This window comes from Narcine bancroftii, chromosome 7 (assembly GCF_036971445.1).
Source record: "Narcine bancroftii isolate sNarBan1 chromosome 7, sNarBan1.hap1, whole genome shotgun sequence".
Classification (NCBI taxonomy): domain Eukaryota; kingdom Metazoa; phylum Chordata; class Chondrichthyes; order Torpediniformes; family Narcinidae; genus Narcine; species Narcine bancroftii.
The window spans coordinates 28,770,735-28,789,706 of NC_091475.1; the positions used below are offsets into that span (position 1 = coordinate 28,770,735).

Consider the following 18,972-nt stretch of genomic DNA (forward strand, 5'->3'; position numbering starts at 1 on the left):
TGGATTGTTTTCTCTGGGGTATATAAAATGATGAGAGATATTGATAGGGAATCAGTACCTTTATTTTCCAGGGTGGAAATGTCAAATGCTAGAGCATTTGGTAAGTTTAATGAGGCACGTGTTTTTGGCACATCTAGATTAGTAGGTGCCTGGAATGCAGCATTAGAGGAAATGGTATAAGCATCATAATGTGAAGAGCCTATTCCTTGGTTGTACTGTTCAATGTTAGGATGGACCTGACAAAGCATGCTCCAGCCAATGGCGGCAGCTTGGAGACAGGTGCAGGGAACTGCCTTGCTGTGGCTCTCCATCAGGCTGCCCAGAACCTGATCCCACAACCACATCCTGAGCTCAACCAACCATTCCAAACTAAGAATTAAGCAAACACATCTGCAGCCAATCTTATCCCTTATCCTGAATATCTAGCCAAATTTTTTGAGGTCCTGTGTTTTCCCCAACCTCTGGGGGAAAAAATGCTCCACTTTCTGTGCTTCTCCCAGCCCAAAGCCCTTATAAACGACAAACTGAGACCTGCAAGTTCCCTTCTCTCATTCTGCAAAAATGAAGCATGTTAAGGAAAGGTCTGTGAGTACATTCAACGTGCAAAGTTGATGTTCATGTCATCCTTGGTCACGTGCAAAGTAAAATATTGCAGCAGACAACAGTGACACTGCACTTTGAGCTATGTTATAAATTATAAAAGCAAAATCTATTCCTGTGGAAGTGAGTTGTAGAATAGATAAGGAGAGGCCAGTGCATGCAGTGTATTTGGATTTGCAGAAAGCTTTTTTTTAAGATCCAACGTAACAAAGTTACAGCGCACAGAGTTGGAGGCGGTATACTGGCTTGGATTGACACTTGGTTATCAGACAGACAGCAAAGAGTGATCCTTCTCAGCAGGGGTGGCCAAACCATGGCTCGCAGACCACATGCGGCTCTTTGACATCAATATGCAGCTTGCGGAGGTACTTTGGTTATGTCATGTTAGTGGGCATGGCTTGCAATTACATTATTGTGGCGTGTGTGGCTGTGTTGTAGGCAGTGGAATTAGCAGATCCAGGCCACCCACCCTCTGGAGCTCCCAACATCCCGGCCTCCCACCCATCTGATCTCCCAATGCCCAGCTGCCATCTCTTTCCTAGGTCCCGGCCGCCTACCCACCCGAGCTCCCAATGCCCCGGCTGCCTGCCCACCCGAGCTCCTGACACCCCGGCCATCCGCCCACTGAAGCTCTCGACACCTTGACTGCGGACTTCTGTCTAGGTCCTGGCTGGCCGCCCACCTATCGGTCACCCATCCAAGCTTCTGATCCCTCGAACAACTCAAGTATTTATCACTGTCAAAAGCTGTATGTGTGTAATAATCGGCCCCCTAAATTCTGCCCTAAAATTTGAACCACAAAATTCCACTATTACATTAGTATATGTTGTGTACGTTTTGATTATTGAAATGAATACAAATTAGCAGCTTAAAAACTATGAATAAATATTATGTACTTGTATTTCTTAAGATCCATATAAAATTGTATCAAAATGTGCATGTAAGAGTAAAATCATGTATCTAATTTTTTTCATGTCTTGCAGCTCTCAAACATCTGAAGTTTATGGTATATGGCTCTTACTTTAAGCAAGTTTGGCTACCCCTGCTTCTCAGGATGCTGGGCTGTGTCTAGTGGGGAGCCACGGTGGTCAGTGCTTGAACTGCAGCTTTCAATAATCTATTATCAACAATTTGGTGGAGGGGCCCAAATATCATTCTCCTAAATTGGCTGAGAATACAAGACCAGGTGGGATTGAGAGAGGGAAAGAGGACATAAAAGATTTGAGGATATTGATGAACTGAGTAAGTGGGCAAGAACAGGGCAGGTAATGCAATGTGGTAGAAAGTAAGTGGTGAAGTAATCCAAAAGAAAGCAGATTGTTTTTCAGTGGTAAGACATTGGGAAATGTTGGTGTCCAAAATTCCTTTGTGACCTTTTGCACATGTCACTAAAATCCAACATTCAGGTTCACTGAGAAATTAGAAAGGCTCATAAGTAGAGATGTGCAAATAAATCTTCCTGTAGTTCTAAAGAGCCCTGGCCTTGCCCACAAGGAGAATGTACTTGCCACAAGAAAGTGGATTTACTTGATTAGTTCCAGGAATGGCAGGTTCTCTGAATGAGAGAATGCATAGATTGGGGCTGCATTCTCTGGACTTTGTGGAAAAATAAAAAAGATTTTGCATTGAAATTTAAGGGCTGAACAGGAGGATATTGCCTCTGGCTAATAACAGCCAGGATGTAGGGAGCAAATTACAACAGGAGTTAGAGAAGGCATGTAAGAAAGGCAATATTACGATGGTCATAAGGGACTTCCAAATGGAGTTTGACTGAGAAAATCAAGTTAATGCTGCATCCCAAGAACATAAATTAATGGAATGTTTACAGGATGCCTTTTTAGGCCAACTTGTGGTTGAGCCCACGTGGGAAAAGGCAATTCTGGTTTTGGTCCTTAACCCTTAGGAGGTAGTGATCATAACATGATGGGTGGAGAAGTGGGTAGTATTGGGGAGGCAAGGAGTCTGCTAGTGACTTAGGCAGGTTGAGAAAAATGGGCAAGAAGTGACAGGTGAAATACAACATGGAGAAGAACTGAGCATTTTGGTGAGAGGAATAAAGGTGTGGACTATTTTCTAAATGAGGAGATAATTCAAAAAGTGGAGAATTCGGAAGGACAGAAAGAGAATTGGGAGTTTGAGCACAGGATTCCTTAAAGGTTAATACTGGTTGTTGGGAGTAAGGAATGAAAATTCAATATTAGCATTCATTTCAACAGGACGAGAATGTAGAAGCAAAAGTGTGATGTTCAACCATTGATCAGACCACATTTAGAATACTGTGATCAGTTTAAGGCAAAATATCTAAGGAAAGATATGCTGGCATTGGAGAGGGTCCATAGGAGGTTTATGAGAATGATCCCAAGGGTGAGAGGGTTAACTTTTGAGGGGGGGGGGGAAAAAGGTGTGGAGTCTAATTGAAATATTGAAAGGACTGGATAGAGTGCATGTGGACAAGATGTTTCCAGTAGTGGGAGGACCAGAAGGCACAGCCTCAGATCAAAAGAGCATCCCTTTAGAACAGAGTTGAGAAGCCATTTCTACAGCTGTGGAGGCTGTCATTGGCTAGACTTAAAGCAGAGGTTGATAGGTTCTTGATTAGTAAGTGCATCAAAGTTGATGGCGAGAAGGCAAGAAAATTATTCTAATGGAAGAGCAGACTAGATGGGCTGAATGGCCTAATTCTGCTCTTTTGTGGTCTTGTGTTGAGTTCACTGCCAGGGCTGTATCACGATTTTAAAAGCATTCACGGGTTTTAGATTCAGTCTGAGAATTCTCTGCGGTTGTACAGCTTGCATCAATTCTCGCTTCCCACTTCTTTAGCACCAAGAGAATGAATGTCTTCCAAATTCTGCTCGCAGATAGTGATTAAACCTGAATATATTATCCTCCCCCTCCCCCACTCCCACACACTGCCTGTGGCAGGTGGTAATTTGTCAATTTTGGAAAACATTATGTGGAACTTGATAGATAAATTCAGGGTTGCATGCACTTTAACTCTAAGGTAACATAGAGTGAAGTTTCTGCGTAAGGTATTATAGGTAAATTCTTCAATATATATTAAAATGAATTATTATTCTAAAGCTGAAAGTATTAGGAAGAATTCTTTTACAAAATAACTATTTAGGACAGTAAAAATATGTAAGGAGTCCTCATTTAAATCTGCAATTGCTCTTATTTCTGCTATAACTGCATCTTTATGCCTTACTGGTTTTGCCAACTACAACGGATGCAAGTTTCTTTTTGATGAAGCCATTTTTAGCTTGTTAAAATTCTCCTGCCTGCACCAGGGCACTTTATTATGTAAGTTTTGATGATGCATTGGCTGGTGAGAATAACGCCATTCTTTGGGTACTGCAAGTGGAGTTAAGTGCAAGCATTAATGCTTTTGCATTGAATCATGCCAGATGCTGTCTAATGTCTATCAGAAGCAGTTTGAAGAAGGAAAACCAGATCAATCAGCCTGCTATCTGACTTGAGTACTATTATGGAACTCAATACTATTCCTAAAGATCTCACACATATGTCCACAACTGGGCACACGGTATGGGAAATTGTGCAGAAGTTCTGCCAACAGAGAGGCAGGTTGTGGCATTTAAAAATCCATTCAATTACCTTAACCACACAGGTTAATACTATGCATCCAGGTAGAACCACTAGCTTAAGTAATTAGAAATGATTTGGAAATTAAGGGATTTAAGGTAGTCAAGAAGAACATAAAATTAGTTTATTTGCAGATGATGTTTTAATTTATTTGAATGAAACTGAGTCATCTTTACAAAAATTATATGTTTAACCATAAGAATATGGAAACATTTTGGATTATAAAATAAATTTGCATAAAAGTGAAATCATGCCATTAACAGAAGGAGATTACATTCATGTCAAAGGGATGCTCAGTTTAAATAGCCAAAAGAGGGTATTAAATATTTAGATATCCATACGAATAATAATTTGAAAAACAAAATAAATTGAATTGTTCGCTATTACTTAAAAAGATTGAGAAAGATTTTTAAAAATGGATGAATTTGCCTATAACTTTGGTGGGAAGGGTTGATTGTATTAAGATGAATATTTTTCCAAGAATACATTACCTATTTTAATAACTCAAATTTTTTTCAAGAATTGAAGAAATATATAAGGAAATTTCTCTGGAAAAGTAAACTGTCAAGAGTTTCTTTAGGAGAAATTAACATGAAAATATGAATTGGGAGGTTTACAGCTTCCTAATTTTAAAAAAAAATTATTATCGAGCATCTCAAATGAGATTTCTCTATTCTTTCTTTGAAAGGGAAAAATCGGCATGGGTTAAAATAGAATTAAATAAAATACGAGAGAGAAAAGCAGAAGAATTTATATATAAGCAGAAATCAAAATTAATGGTTGATGATAAAGATACACCATTATTGAAATATTGGATTACTATCTGGAATAAAATAAATAATGAAATTGGTGTAAGAGGAGGCATATCACCTAAAATGCCTTTGATTCAAAATCCTCGTATCTTTTTCAAAGGACAATCAAATTCTAGATGGTTGGTTTCATAGGGGGATTATAAATGTTGAAGATTACGAGATGGGTCAATTAATGTCATTTGAGCAAATGAGAAATAAATATGGTATAACTCATAACACTTTTTTGTTATTTTCAACCAAGAGCATATTTGAGGGTTAAGTTAGGACCATCTATGCTGTTGCCTCGTTGTACTGACATAGAACTCCTTTTTAGAAAAAGAATTGTTAAAAATTATTTCTATGATATATTCCTTATTACAAGTAGGAGTTCATAAGTCTAGACAAAGATGAGAATTAGACCTGAACATTGTAATTTATGAGCAAATATGGGCAGACTTGTGTAGGGATTCTATGACCAATACTATCAATGTAAGATATAGATTAATTCAATATTTTTTACATAAGTTATATCTTCCACCACAGAAATTGAATAGAATAAAATCAGATTTATTGGATCAATGTTTTAAATGCAGTGAAGATATAGGAACTTTCTTGCATTCAACTTGGCTTTGTCCTAATGTAAGATCTTTTTGGGTAGGTTTACAAATTTTTTTGGAACAAGTTGCAAGAGTTGTTTTTCCACAAAGTCCAGATTTATTTTTATTAGGAAATATTGAAGGAACAAGGCCTAAGTTAAAAAAAAACTATCAATATATCAATTGGAATTTGTTAAAGTAGTGTTAGTGGTGGCAAGAAAATGTATTGCAATTACTTGGAAATCAGACATATTTAGGTATCCCAAGATGACATGCAGAAATTCAAAGTTGTATTCCTTTGGAAAAAAATTACATATAATTTGAGAAATAAATACTCTGTTTTTTGCAAATATTAGGTTTAAATTTGTAATAATGTCCTTTCTGTCCCTCTAGATCTGCGAGATTCCCCTCGGCATTGTAATGAAGATTTTTATTTATGTGTGTTAGCAAACATCTCTCTGTGAAATCCTGAAAATTTTTATTTCTTTTTCTTGATTTATATAGCTATATTATATCTTTTATATTGGCTCTGATTATTGGGATGGAGGGTTTTGGGAGGAGGTAACTTTTGATTTTTTTTTGCAATTTATATTACGGTATTAATTTAGATTACTGTATGTATGGAGAAATGTTTTAATTCAAAAGAAAAGATATGCATCCAGGTGGTTTCAACCTGGCATGATCTTGTTTCTTTCAGCTCTGAATGCCTCTTGAACACGTGTCTGGTGTGTCTCTTGGCTCCTGTGGACACAGGCGATCTCTACAACTTTCTACCTTTAACTCCAAGATCTGCAGTGCAACCTTCAAAGGTTGGAGCACATACTCTCCCATATTCATCTTCACTGTTTCTTGGCCACTTCTTCCTTGACTACCAGCATCTGCTTTCAGCATGTCACCTTCCCTCTAAGAAGTGGAAACTAACTTTAACCAGTATAAGCAATCTTTCAGTGGATACACACAACTCTGGTAATAATGGTTATAGATAACAAATGGTGTGCTGACTGATTGTGATTAGCAGGCATGAATTAATCCCTGATAACAATCTCTATACTATTTGGGGGGGATATCCAATTTACCCTCTGCTCTATGTATGCAGAGCCCAGGCCAATTCTGCCTTTTTAAATCCTGTGCTTTTGTTGTGTACAGCAAGTAACAATATGGTGAACAAAATGCAGGGCCGGTCTTGATGAGCATCTAAGGTATTAACCTATCTGAATTAGTTATTGGATAGTAAGTAAGAGTGCTTCCTAAGGACCATAGAAGGAGATGCTTGTTAAGGAAACAGGTGCTTTACCTGTTGGTGGATAAACTGCCATTAACTGATTTCTGGATCATTGAGAGAATATCAGATTTGATTTTGAACCCAAGGTGAAGTTCTTGATTTGTTCATATATGCCTTTGGATACATTGGGCCACTTGGATAGGCAGCAAGGATGTGAAAACTTGGACATCAGACACACTGAACGAACTGGAATACTCAGACATCAGAATTAATTGTACTGATTCCTGAATGGACAAGGATCCTGCAGCCTTGCCACTGCTTGCTATGTCTGGAGAAGGCTGTCGAATATCCACAAGCCAGGCACCAAGAGCAGCAAACGAGGCTCCCATTGTCTGACCTCCTTGGTTATTCTTCAGCTTGTGTTTATGAGTTAGGAATTCCACTCATTTAATTCTTCCACCTGTGGTAATGTTTAACTTACCAAACAAGTTTGTGGAATTTATTAGGTAAATTTTGAAAAGACTCTGAAGCAGATGTGTTAGAGCTCATAGTTGAAGCTTATGGTATTCCTCCACATGTCGTAACAGATTCATTCACTCCACCTTTTATCTGTTTAATGCATTAAATACATCTACAGTTTAAGTGCTCTTGACAGATTAATTTGCACTTTATTGGTTAGGAACTCATTGACATTTTAGAGGTTTATGGAGGTGAAATTTTTAGTGGAAGGATTGGATCTTGAGGGGGAAACCTGAAGGAGGAGGTACCAAGAGGGCCACTCAGACTGGAATAGCATAATGAAAATGTGATTGACCATTCCTTGTTCAATCAGCCCAATGATTCACTAGTACTGTCAGGTCAATGTGGACTTCAAATGTTACATGCTGTTAGCATTTGATGTAAAACTCATGTCAAGTGAACAAGGATGGATCTCAATGGAAGCTTTATGGTCAAATGTATGTAGTAGTGCGATTTGAGCTTTGTTCCTTTACAGAAAAAGGACAACTTTTGAATGTACTGGACTGAAAAAAAAAACCAATGCAGTAATTTTGGAAATTCAATATCATATTACTGATTCAAGATCAAATTTTCTGGGTGCCAAAATTGTGTCCTGCCCTGGAGCTACAGGTGACTGGGTTGAGTTTACACACAATATCTCCCTATAATTTTGGCTTGTCTGTAAAATTACATTTATTTTTTAAAGAAAAAATAAGTATTCAACTACTCTGAAGTTTATGGAAAACCACAGATTATGATGGTCATGTTTGAAACATTGCTCATTCTCTGACTGTTAAATACTGTGAGAATATTCTATGCTCTCTCATCAGCTTGCCCTTTTCCTTCCAATTCTGGTGTGTCAGAGAGAATGAAACTTCCTGCAAATTCAACCTAAGGAGGAGACTGCCATTATTTACTTTCTGATCATAATTTTAGGAGATTTTTCCCATTGTTTTTATTTGAATATCAACCATTCAAACTTGTGGACATGATATTCAGATAAATGGCCATTTGGACCTCCTGATGTTAATTTGTCTTGATCAAAAGGCCTGAATATGGTTCACAGACCAAGGCTTTTCACACAGAAAGAAACTTGGAACAATCAGACATGTAACCAGCTGGCAGCTTCAGCTGAGTTTGCATCCAATGAACCTCTGCCATGCAGAAATCATTATCCCTTTGGCATTAATGAAATATAAGAAACTCACTATTGGGCCAAAATGCTTGCAGTTAATGTTATATTGATCATCCATGACATTGCCTGTTCTGTTACTTTCATGGAGATGCTGACCAGATTTTAAATGCTGACAGAAGTATCTGAGAAAGGAATTGGCTAAGAACCACATTCATGATGCAATAGTCATTTCATCACGTTACCAAGCAAGCTATCAGTGAAAAGCTTCCTCAGTGAACCCCTCCACTCCCAAATCTATTACTTATAATCAGTAACCTGAATCTGTAATTAATTAATTGTGCTTCATATAGTAAAGCATTGAAAGATTTTATTACAGAGCTTATTGACATAAAACGTGATTGCAAAATGTAGTATAGAAGTAACTTTGGTTCTGCAATTGATTTGGCAATATTGGAACACTAAGCTCAGTGTCTCTTTTAAGCTTTACTTCCATCAGCTGTGTCTGGCTGAATTGGCGGTATCTCTTGAAAAGCCACTGTGGGATTGTGATAATTCAGAAAAAAAAGAATGAAAGCAAACCGCCTGGTTATTAACTCCTTAATATCAAAGATATTTTGATTGAAAAAGATCCTTAAATTTCAATAGATGAATGGCTTTACCCCAGATAACACCTGAAGGCAAATGAAGACTTGGTGAATACTACAAAGCTGCAGATGTTCTGCCATAGCTGCATGATGTCTTCACCAGGGGCCCAAAATAGAGTTCTAGGAACCACAACAATGTGCTTCCATGTTGTAAATTATTTGATTGAGTAAAACTGTGAACTAGCTATTTAAAACTAGGAAATATTTTATCCAAATTATTTTATGGGAGATGACTTGAGGAATATGTACAGTAAAGCTGAGCAATAAAGCCTGATCTATTATCTCGCTGTCTCTCTCACTCACTCACTCACTCACTCACTCACTCACTCACTCACTCACTCACTCACTCACTCACTCTCACACACCCACACACACACACACACACACACACACCACAAATACATGTGCATGGCTGAATGTGCTCCTTTTCTCTCTCATTCTCGCACAAACATTTAACAGCTGCAGTCACAAAGATCAGAAATTCATCCCTCCTTTTTTGGAAAGGCGATGTGGATTGGGGTGGCACAGATAGCATTGCAGTTAACATAATGCTGTTACAGTGCCAGTGATCAGACTGGGGTTTGGATCCCGCGCTGTTGGTAAGGAGTTTGTACTATAATGGGTTATATTATATTTTATATATTAATATGTTTTTTTTTAAAGAGATAGATTGTGGGGGGGAGTTTAGTGTAGGTCACCACAAACAGACATAAACACTTCACAAAAGAGATCTCATTTAAAATGTAAGAGCTATGCAGAAGGAGAGACATCATGTCCACAGTGACTTTGCAGAAACCTTGAAAAATGCCTATGGAGACTTCACAAGTAGGTGTTAATTGGACTGATGCTGTGGAGTAAATGGATTATTGTTTTGAAAGCAACAGATGGCCAGGCTCAAGAAACTGATCCTAGTGCCTCAATCTGTCTGGTTGCAGTTTGCTTTTCTAAGAAGGTCATGTGATTTTGCAAGCAGAGAGAGGAAAAAAGCAAACAGGTTTTCTCTAAAAGAAAGAGAGAGAGAGAGAGAACTGACTTCTGAAGTGGTCTTTGGAAGCTTGTTGAAAACCCCATTTTGAAGACGGGTTGTGACTTCTGGGTTCAGCCTGGTGAAAACCCTTGTAGTCCTTACAGGAGGAAATGGCTGGCTAGAGTGTTTCACCTGAAATAAAGGCAACAAAAGGAACTCTGTGGTGACCTGGAAGAAGAGGTCATCATTTGGGAAAACTGATGATGGGGAAAGTTTCTTCGGTAAGACACTGAAGTGTTGATGGTGGGAAATCAGTTTGTGTGTTTGTCCAATGAGCAACAAATCTCTCTGTGAAACCAATGAGAACTTTCTTAGAGCCTAGTGAAAATTATAAATGTTAAATTCTGTGCACAGTATAAGAATTGCCTGATACCAGTGAACTTGGAGAAATGAGAAGTGAGATTGGACTGTGAATCAAAGAACTTTCCTGAACATATTCTTTGGCTTGGCTTCGCAGACAAAGACTGATGGAGGGGTAATGTCCACGTCAGCTGCAGGCTCGTTTGTGGCTGACAAGTCCGATGCGGGACAGGCAGACACGGTTACAGTGCTTGCAAGGGAAAATTGGTGGGTTGGGGTTGGGTGTTGGGTTTTTCCTCCTTTGTCTTTTGTCAGTGACGTGGGCTCTGCAGTCTTCTTCAAAGGAGGTTGCTGCCCGCCGAACTGTGAGGTGCCAAGATGCACGGTTTGAGGCAATATCAGCCCACTGGCGGTGGTCAATGTGGCAGGCACCAAGAGATTTCTTTAGGCAGTCCTTGTACCTCTTCTTTGGTGCACCTCTGTCTCGGTGGCCAGTGGAGAGCTCGCCATATAACACGATGTTGGGAAGGCGATGGTCCTCCATTCTGGAGACGTGACCTACCCAGCGCAGTTTGATCTTCAGCAGCGTGGATTCGATGCTGTCGGCCTCTGCCATCTCGAGTACTTCAATGTTGGAGATGAAGTCGCTCCAATGAATGTTGAGGATGGAGCGGAGACAACGCTGGTGGAAGCGTTCTAGGAGTCGTAGGTGATGCCGGTAGAGGACCCATGATTCAGAGCCGAACAGGAGTGTGGGTATGACAACGGCTCTGTATACGCTAATCTTTGTGAGGTTTTTCAGTTGGTTGTTTTTCCAGACTCTTTTGTGTAGTCTTCCAAAGGCGCTATTTGCCTTGGCGAGTCTGTTGTCTATCTCGTTGTCGACCCTTGCATCCGATGAAATGGTGCAGCCGAGATAGGTAAACTGGTTGACCGTTTTGAGTTTTGTGTGCCTGATGGAGATATGGGGGGGCTGGTAGTCATGGTGGGGAGCTGGCTGATGGAGGCCATCAGCCAGCTCCCCACCATGAACATATATACATTACATACATGTGCGCTCAGAATAAGAAGGGGGTTAAGTTAATAGTAATAAGTTAAAGTTTGATTTTTTTTATGTTTAAAGAAAATTAAAAGTAACTTTTGTTTAAGTAACCATTTGTCTTGGTGAATTTCTATTACTTTTGGGGTTTGGGGTCCTCTGGGCTCATAACAATTCATTCTCCCTGTATCTGTGTGGGTTTCCTCTGAGGGCTCTGGTTTCCTCCCACCATTCAGAAAGTACCGGGGGTGTAGGTTAATTGGGTGTAATTGGGCAGCATGGACTTGTGGGCCGAAATGGGCTGTTACCATGCTGCATGTTTAAATTTAAAATTAAAATTTTTAAATTTAACTTTAGAACTGTACTATTGCTTGTTACTTTCATATAATCCTTTTCTTAGTTTGGTTAATATCAATAGGAAAGATAAGAACTAAACTAGACGTGTTATAGTATATGTTTTGGACTGTCCAGGGTTAAAGTTTTGATCACGAGACCTATTCGGAGTTGTTTCACAGCTGAAATTGGTAGCTGGAAGTGAAAGGCCTGTCATAAAAGGGAGTGTGTGAGCAGGAAGCTCAGTCGGTGTTGCAGTGGAATGGAATGTTTAAAAGATCAGACTTGAAATTTCCAGGATAAGGGTGGTTGCTGCATTCTGGTGGTGGTATGGAAAGCACTGAGAAACATTGCCAGCCCACTCACAGGATGCACAGGGGGAAGTGACATTAACTGGGCAGGGGTCAATGAATAGTTGTGTGTTCAGCTAGCCGGAGCTTCTCAGGGGCTGCTGTGGTCTTGTATCCTGAGTTTCCATCGCCTAATACAGAGTTTGTGTCCTGCAGGATGCTGGGTGTGCTGTATTGCGTGGGCTGGTGTGGTGAGCAATAGTGGGTGGAGATTGTACTTTTTCAGCTGCCTTTCCCATGACACCTTTTGAGGATGGCCCACAACTTGCTTTGTAACTCAGAGTCTGTGGTTTAAATTTTATGTCCTTGCCCAATTCCATGTTGGCTAGAATATTTTTATTTCACTTGAAAAGATCATTGCTATTATTCTTTCTGAAAAATGTAAAGAAATTAAGTTGACTAATGGCATACAAAATCCCAGAATGGCCAATCAAATCCCAATAATGTTTGTATTTCAAAAACTATTACTTTAAATTTGCCTAGGTCCTGCCTTGCCTCTACCAACAGCTGTTCATCTTGCAAGGCATTCTGCTTTATACATTCACTTCCCACCGGTATTATTTGTTAATGTACTTAAAGCATAAACTGAAATTAAGGTATTTTGTCACTGGGAATATTGTGGTAATTAAATTTTGTATCTAATGAGATGCAATCAGTATTATTGGTAGCAAATGGAAGAATCAGGGGTGTGAAATTGGATTCTACTGGCAGTTTTAAAAGGCCATGAAACCTGTCCTTGCAGAGAATCAGCACATGGTAGAGGGCAAAAAAAAGGTGTGGGACTTGGTGGCTCTTTCAAAGAACAGCATGGTCTTGTGGCCAAGTGGCCTCTTTCTGTGTTGCAGGCGTCCATGATTCTATCCTGAGCAGATCAGATCTCCCCTTTGGCGGAACATACGTCAGCAGGTAGATGCAGAGACCCCACAGGGATAATGCCCCAAAAAGAGAATACTAAGTTAGCTTGCTTCAATACGGTGGAGAAATATCCCAAATATATGGCAGAATTCCCAGTTAAAGTCAACTCAAATGTTTGTATAATTAAAAAATGTACAAAATAGATCTTAACTATTGTTAACAAAGATCTCATGAGGGAGCTTCAGGTGAAACTCTGGATTACAGAGTACCTCCTATGGACACTGTGAAACTGGCTGAGTTCCTCCAGCATTTCTTTGTGTTTTTCTTCCCATTTTTGGACAAAGGGTTCCAGTCAAATAATTAAAGCTGCTCCTTCCCCATTGGAGATGGTGCAGTGGAGGTTCACGAGAATGATCCCTGAATGAAAGGGTTATCGTATGAGGAGCTTTGATGGCTCTGGGACTGTACTTGCTGGAGTTTAGAAGAATGGGGGGGGGGGGGTATTTCAGTGAAATCTATCAAATATCGAAAGGCCTGGATAGTGTGAACAGAAAGGATATTTCCTATATTGGGGAGTCTGGGAACAGAGGACACAGCCTCAGAATACAAAACGTCCCTTTAGAACAGAGATGAAGAGGTGGTGAATCTGTGGACTTCATCGTTGCAAAGGCCAAGTCATTGGGAGGATTTAAAGTGGAGGTAGGTATTGATTAAGAAGGGAATCAAGGGTCACAAGGAGAAGGCAGGAGAATGGGGTTGAAAAGAATAATTAATCAGCCATGATGGAATGGCGGGGCAGACTCGATGGGCCAAATGGCCTAATTCTACTTCTATCTCTTATGACCTTAATTTTCCAGGGTTCAGTTTTGTTCCACTGTCTCCTTCTGGAGAATTATGAAGGAAAATAAACACCCTTGAAATGTGCTAATGAATTAATTGTATTAAAACTGTCTAGCAAAGTTCATTAACATTTTTCAGAGAGCATTTCTAAGACTGGGTATCATAAGATATATCAAAAACTATCTTTCTGCAAAAAATTACATAATGTGACAAGACATATTTTAATTGAAATTGAAACTAGTCTGAGTAAATTGGCCACCTACCCTCAAGGGAATTTTTTTTTTAGTAAGGCCCCCCCCCCACGATTCTAAAAACAAGTAATGTTGTATATTGCTGTCTAAAACGGAAGAGAATGTTAGTAATGTATTAAACGCAGCAGCTTAAAACATCCAAAAGTCTTGAGTAATGTCTGAATGTGTTGTCAGTCAGGTTTTCCATGACTGTCTGTCCATTAATTTGGGTTACAAAAATTGCCTGCCTGTATTCCTGGAGGAAAAGTACTTGTTTGACAGAATAACATTTTTATTTAAACTTTGTGTACAATAGAAGGCCCCTTTCCTCTAAACTACCATCACATATTTGGGGTCATTCAAGTTCTGTTTTTTAAAAAAATGGTATTTTCACACTGTGAATACTTTGAATTGTGACCATTAAATGGAGCACTTTATGCTAGTTGTTATTGTTTAAAAAAAGCTTTAGTGGCACCTACACTTTATGCTGAAGCTGGGTGACCTGTAAACAACAGAAATGTATTTCACCTTCTCTGTTGAGTATCTGAGTTGAAAGTCTGGAGAACAATGAGCATTAGGTAGCACTGGGAGTACTGGTAAGGTGTCGTCAATTATCCTCCCTCCTCCGCATTTCCTAATCTGTAGATTTGACCTTATTTAGCCAAGAGAAGATATTTTGACCTGGCCCTGAACAATTGCATAAAATCTTTTGTATTGACTTTTTTACAAAATTGCTGTGGAGACTTGAAAATTTGTTACTCTGGGGGGGAAAAAAATCACTAAGATGTTATTAGGTTTCAAGGACTTGAGTTTGAAGAGGCTGGATAGACTATGCTTTTCCCCCATGAACTGCAGGAGGCTAAGAGCATATAAAATCTTGAGGAATACATATAGATCAGATGAATGGTGACTGTTATATTTCAAGGATGAGGAGTTTGAAAGGGACTTGAGGGGTAACTTTTTCAACACTGTATGGTATGTATATGGAACAATCTACCAGAGGAAGTTGTAGAATCAGGTACAATTGTAATGTTTAAAAGACATTTAGACAGATATTTGGATAGGAAAGGTTCAGAGGGATATGGGACAAATAGAGGCAAATGGGACTAGCTGATTTAGAAAGAGTGGTCAGCATGGATGAATTGGTCAAAAAGGTCTGTTTCTGAGCCATATAAATCTAACTCTATTGTACTATACCCAACAGATGAGCATTTGCATTGAGTGAATTTGACAGGATATCCCTGAACTAAGATCAGGAGTTGTCACAAGACACCACAGCCCAATAGGCAATTGAGATAATCAGTTGTAATTCTAATTATGAAAGTGGAACTCCCTTAAATAGCCCATCTTGACCATTCCAAGGATATGACAAAGCTTGATAAACATTATTAAAAGAACACAATATGCAGTGGGCAGGAGTAAGATGTCAAATATTGGAAGCATTATGAAATGTTAGGCAAATACCGAAAACACTATACTGGATTCATTCCTGTATGTAATTAAATCACCTTAATTTGGCTTGCTACAGACAGTTATGTTGCAGAAGCCTACATGCATTCATAATTGATGAAGGGAGAACTTTCCTTGAGGTAAGGATGTACACATGTAGGTGTGTACCTGAACATATTATGGTATTAAATAGGAAATTTATGTTCTTTTAATTCGACATACAGTACCTTCTCATTCTTTTTAAAAACTGATAAAATATTCTTCACTCCTACCAAAATTGACTATTAAAATTTTCAGGCCATCTTTGCTGAACAGCTACATCTTTGTGCAAGTTTTGGAAATTGAGTAAGGCATTGCCAGAAATAAATTGCAGTGAAGTTTTTAATTTCATGATTCATCAATTAACATTTTTCTCCTCCAGAAGGATAGTTTGCAATTTTCAAGTTATGAAATTTTGTAGCTAATAACAGGACTTCTAAGCCAATTAAATATCCAGATTCAATCCCCAATCTGTAATGTCAATTGTTTTAGAGTTTAAGTACTTAAGTACTTCCAGGCTTTTACTGGAAAAAAAACACACTTGGAAGATGAAGAGAAATTGAGAGACCAAGTTGTTCTCAAGTCCAACCAAAGTGGTCTAATAAAATTTTCAGGCCAACCTATAGGTTGTTAATAATCTGTCTGTAAAGATAGTTTTGATTCTAACTAACTACCTGTCATTTAGAGAATAAGCTCAAAATGTCATAGAGTCACTGAGAGATAGAGCAGGGAAACAGGCTTTTCGTCCCACCGAGTCCATTCTGAGCTTCAGTCACCCATTTTGTGAATTGGGCGACATGGTTGGTGCAGTGGTTAGTGCAACACCTTTACAGCAGCAGCGACTGGGAACAGGGGTTTAAATCCGCTGGTCTGTAAGGAGTTTGTATGTTCTCACCATGTCTGCATGGGTTTTCCCCAGGGGCTTCAGTTTCCTCCCACCATTCAAAATGTATCAGGAGTATAGGTTAATTGGGTGTAAATTAGGTGGCACAGACTTGTGGGGCAAAATGGCCTGTGTTTGTCCAAATCTACATTAATCCTAGTTTTATTTGTATTTAACTTTATCAGAATAATTTATATTTAGGTTACCATTTTTAAGGGGAAGAATTTAACAGATTTCTCTTTTGTTTGTAAACAAGCACATGATGTAATGATAAAACTAATTTTAAATCAATTTAGTGCATGACTACAAAGGCTAAAATGAATCATAATTTTTCTGGGCCTGTTGCCTTTCTTATATTGATAGTGCATTTTTAAGTTATAACAGTGCATCTCATTATTTGTTCCACTCCTGCCGTCTGGTTAGTATGTTCTGTGGTAACTGCAGGTAATATTCTGCATGACCTTGTATGAAGTAATTAGACTGATTTATGTTACTCTGACATCTTTACTTAATTTGGCCTGCAGCAAAACATACTGTATTGCATGAAATACACTCCATCAAAACCTCGGTGACACATCGCATATGATTCAGTCTCGGCCTACTCCTTCCCCCAGAAGCAGCCTTATTTACGCCTTTTCTGGAAGTAAAACCTTTAACTTTCTCTGAAGTTTGCAGTTGCAATATAATGTTTTAAGCAAATCGTTAGTGATCAAATGTAAGGAAGACAGGCAGCAATGAGGGAAGCTATCCTTAAAACACATGGAAACCTGGATTTAAATTGGTATGTTGATTCCAGAAATTGTGTGTTTGTCTTTGATCAATGCATGTCAAGAATGAAATATCTTTGGTTCTGGTTTCACTATATTTTTAAACAGACGTTGACACCACAAGTTTGTATGCATACAGACAAAGTAAAATAGAATTATTGACATCGATCAGATATTAAAATGGATCATTGGTTTGACTGTGCATGACATCGTTAGAATCAAAGCAAGTGATAATTTGCCCTGTTCAACACTACCTCCCAAAAATCCTTTGGCAGGAAAATAAATCACCACCAGTCCCCATCTTCCTATTTTCCACAGACAACTATCCATGAAGGATAAAGAGCAGAATAGAACTTAGGAAAAATCACCTTGCTTAGAAGACAAAATAACATAACAACAAATCTTGTCCATTGATTGAACTCTAAATATTTAATTTGAGAAATTGTTATTGTAAATATTGCATAGTGAGTTATTGGTCACTATTTTTGCATAATCTCAGTCAATATTTTATATAGCTGCTAAATAACACAAAGATTTCGTATATTTTTAATAGAACAGCATGTTCATTACGTATCGATGAGATCTGAATATCACTGTCATGTTTGAAATGATGACTTTAGTGGTGTTCTGAGTGGAAAGGTTTCTCATATTGCTGTAAAACATTCAAATACCTGCCAACTTGTGGTCTAATGGGTTGTAACATAATGACACCATGGGACAGTTTCATATTTGTAAATTCTGAATGAAGTCAGTCAATTATTAAAACATTAACAATTATGGACTCTGATAATACAGCTGGTTAAATATTGTAAAAACACAAAAAAGCTGGAGGGACAAAGCAAGTCTCACAGTGACCATTGGAGATAAAGATATATAGCCAGTTTCAGGCTTGAGCCCTTTGTCAAGGTACTTCATTCCTCAGGTTAAATCAATAGTGACTATACATTTAGAGACATCACTAACTTTTTAACCTGTGGGCAGCTATAAAATTCATGCCCCCATTTTTATTTGTGGTCACAATCAAAGAAGAGTTACAGGAAAGTTCTGCTCTTTGTATGTAAATCCTTCACAACACCAGCAACCCCCATTTGGTTGATAATCCGTCAATTTCAGTGCTTCCCCTTTTCAGTTAGTTAGGTCTTTGTCACAGTAACATTAAATCATTCTGGGGTGAGGACGAACTGCACTGCAAGTTGGCCTTCTTCAGGATACGCCGCCAGTGGGGGGTGGGGGGGGGGTGTGGGGGGTGGGGGGGGGGGGAGAGATCGTTTACAGAACACCAGACACTTCCCTTGTTTGGATGACGACCAGTCCTCTCGTGTATCAGGCAGGGGAGTTTCCTGTTTGAAGGGTCTGTGCGCAGAGCCCGGCGTTTTCTGGCTGTTTTGCTACCGTGTGTTTTTTTTCTGAATGAATGCCCTTTTCCTCACCCCAGTCGAGCCCCGATTCAGAATTTCAGTGTCACGTGGGGTGGGGGGGAGAAAGGGAGCGAGCGAGCGCGAGGGAGGCGCGGTCACGTGACCGCCGGCCTCTGCCCGGCGACGCTCCGTGATTGGCCGGCGGGCTTCGGCGCTGCTCTATAAGAGCCGCCGTGTCCACGCTCCGGGCTGCCTGGAGCCTTCATCCGCTGGGCGCAGCAGCGGATGAGTGGCAAAAGCAGCCTGAGCACAACAATGGCCAACGCTGGCATCCCCTCGGAGCTGGATTACTGAGTGCAACGCCTTTTAAACGGCGCGTCCCCCAGTTGCAGGGGGAAAGAAATGCTCTTCATCCA

At 39.3% G+C, this 18,972-nt stretch overlaps 1 long non-coding RNA gene across 4 annotated transcripts in view; it reads left to right on the forward strand.

Annotated features, from left to right (window-relative positions):
• The window catches only part of LOC138738663 (uncharacterized), a 104,033-nt gene that overhangs the window by 26,476 nt on the left and 58,585 nt on the right, over window positions 1–18,972 (forward strand). The window lies entirely within an intron of this gene.